Raw genomic sequence first — 3,043 nt, 5'->3', positions numbered from 1 at the left:
CCTTTGCAGTCGGGACCCCAGTCCCCCTGACCACCCCCGGGCCTCCTCCTCTTTCCCGCCCTCCCCTGGGCTTGCGGCTCACACCTTCCCACCCCCTGAATTCTCGCGCTCAGGGTCACCACTGTCGCCCGTCCAGCCAGCGGGAGACAGGAGCAGGGGGCGGAGCGGGACGAGAGCCGAGCGGCTGCCCGGCCAAGAGACTGGCAGCCCGGAGGGAGGGGAATTTCCCGCGGCTGACGTAGCGCTCCCCACTGCCTTTCCCGGGGGCGGGGGGCGGAGCGTTCTCGAGGCTGGCGCGCGCGCACCCGCACTGAGCAGCCCGCGACCCGCCCCGGCCCCGCCCCCGCGCGCTCCCCGCCCCCGCGCGTGCGCCCCTAGAATTGCTGCGGGATTGGGTCCGGGTGCAGATGCTGGAGCGCGGGGTCTGCGGGAGTGCGGGGACGGTAAAGAGCTCCGGCAGCTCGGAGGTGACGGCTCTGAGCGTGAGAAGGCCGCCGGCTCCCGAGAAATCCCCCTCCTCCGGGTTGTCCTTCGGAGTGTGGCTTAAAGTTCAGGAGCTGGTGGGAGGGTGAGGTGACGTCGAGAGGGTCGGTCGCCCGGGAGCACCTGGAGGCGGGCCGGGCGGCCTCCTGGCTGGGGGGGTGGGGTGTGGAGAACGGCCCGGGGTTTTCGATAGGTGGTTCCCCCTCTTCCCGATTTCGCACATGCAAATCTCCACCCCCGCGCCGGGGCGCGTTGGAGCGCGGGCGTCCCGGCGTGCCCTCGAGGGGAAGTGCGGAAGCGGCCGTCGGCGAGGTTTATTTGTAATTCGTGTATTTGCATAGGGGACCCCCGCAGTCTGATTTTCCTCCTTTATATCTACATTTTGAGGGCTTGGTTAACTACGTATTTTATGTACTAAAACCTTTTAAACTCAAAAGGTCTGCACTGCGAGTTCCTCGTTACGCAGTGAGTGGACACTGTATCTTGAGATTTGACAGATACCCATGAGGAAGGGGGCGCTGAAACGAGCATTTAGTGCATTAAAGGATCCATTATAACTTTATTTCTTTCATTTGCTAATAAACACCTGTTTCCTTGTCTAGTATGTGTTGATATCTTCATTTTGTAAACGAGTTAATAAGGATTTGGAGAAATTAAGTACTTCAGAATGCTGGTTAAAGGGAAAACGGTTTAAACCCAAAGTTATCTGATTCCAAGTCTTTTCTCTGGTCCCGTGGTGCCAAAAATAACTATTTGGAGAGGAAAGGAATGGGGAATATTAACCTGCTTTATGAGTGGCCCAAACCGGAGGACTCTCTGGAAGAAATCATTAAAAATAAAACCTTGCCATTCCCCAAATAGCTCTCCACAAAAATGTACAATGTACAGAAAAGGTAACACTTCTATAATTGGGTAATTAAATCATATTGTGGTGCACATCATAGTTGATCCACTAAAGAGATGGCAAAGACCAAAAAAAAAAAAAAAAAAGAAAACCTCAATCCTTAATAATAATCCATTAAAATAATATTGATTGTCTTTATCCAAAAGAAATAAAATAGGAAGTTACATCTTGGAGCCAAGAGCCAAGGCTTAAAACTCCTAAAGATTTTTTTAGGGTTTAGACTGGGAAAAAAATGTTTATTATTCTATAGCTGATAGCTGGTCGTTGCAGTTTATATAGAGAAGAATGGCACATGTTATTTTTCCTTGAGGGCTTATAGTCTCTGATGTGTTTCTTCAACAAATATCTACTTTGCCAGATGCCCTTCTAGGTTGTGGACGTATACACTAGATTAACAGGATAAAAAATGGCCTTCCTGTAGCTGTGTCCTACATGAAAGACATAAAGTATATTAGCAAATAAGACCATTTTAAATACTATTATTAAAATATTTTGTTACTTTATTACTATAAAGAAAATAAGGAGGTGGGGGTAAGAAGTCAGGAAGAGAGATGCACTTTAGAGGTGACATTTGAGCTGAGATCCAAGCAGTGAGAAAGAGACCTCCACAGGAAGATGCAGGCAAAGAACATGCCAATGGAGGGAAACAACAAGCACCACTCTTTCTGAGAGACTGGAAGGCAATAGGGCTACAGTAGTCTGAATGAAATGGAAAAGGGAAGTAGGGGCCAGATCATGAAGGGCCTTATAGGGCATGGTACACAGGATTGAATTTTATTCCAGTTGCACATTGGAACCCTGTGGGAAATTTGTAAGTGAGTAATTGATGTATGGGTACAATATGTTTATTCTGGCTGATGTGTTAAACTGTTAGTATGTGCTCACTAAAGGCAGGAGTAAAGACAGAGCAGCTAGGAAGCTGCTGACATAGAGAAGTAAAGGTTTGGACTAGTGTTTTCGTGAAGAGATGATAAAAGGAGGTCAGATACAGTGAGATTTTGGTGAGAGAACTTTCAGATGAAATTGAAAAAGATGAGTATAAAACATGACCTTGAATTTGGCAAAATGGAAGTCATTAGTGTAAGAACCACATCAGTATAAGGGAGAGGATGAAAGCTGAATTGGAGCAGGTTGAGAGAAAAAAAAATGGATGGAAATGATGAGTATAAACAACTTTTTCAAGAGTGTTAAAGGAAACAGAGAATTGGGGCAAAAGCTGGAGGAGGATGTGGATTTGTATTATGCTAAGGGCTGTCACTAAGAACCTCAATCGCAACAGGTTAACATAAATTCACAGTCCAGTGTGAACTAGATGGTTTTCTTCCAGGAGTGACTCAGGGACCCCAGCATCTTTCAAGCTGCCTTGCAAAAGGAAAGAGTAGATCACTAATAAGAGATTTGTATGAACCAGGCCTAAAGGTGGAATACATTCCTCTGAACACAGACTGTTTTTCACAGGACCTCCAAAGGGGGGCTGGGAAATATAATTTGAGAAATGTGATTTAGCTGTGTGACCAAGAAAAAGACAAAAATGGATATCAGTGAACACTAGCAATTTCTTGCATAAAATTTTTATTTTTAGAGGGGTGATAGTAAGGCATATCTAACATATCTAACTCTGTGGTGAAGGAGAAATTGATAATGGAGAGAAGGGAG

Source organism: Callospermophilus lateralis, chromosome 14 (assembly GCF_048772815.1).
Source record: "Callospermophilus lateralis isolate mCalLat2 chromosome 14, mCalLat2.hap1, whole genome shotgun sequence".
NCBI classification, from domain to species: domain Eukaryota; kingdom Metazoa; phylum Chordata; class Mammalia; order Rodentia; family Sciuridae; genus Callospermophilus; species Callospermophilus lateralis.
The sequence above is the reverse complement of the archived record's forward strand: the minus strand, read 5'-3'. Positions refer to the sequence as shown.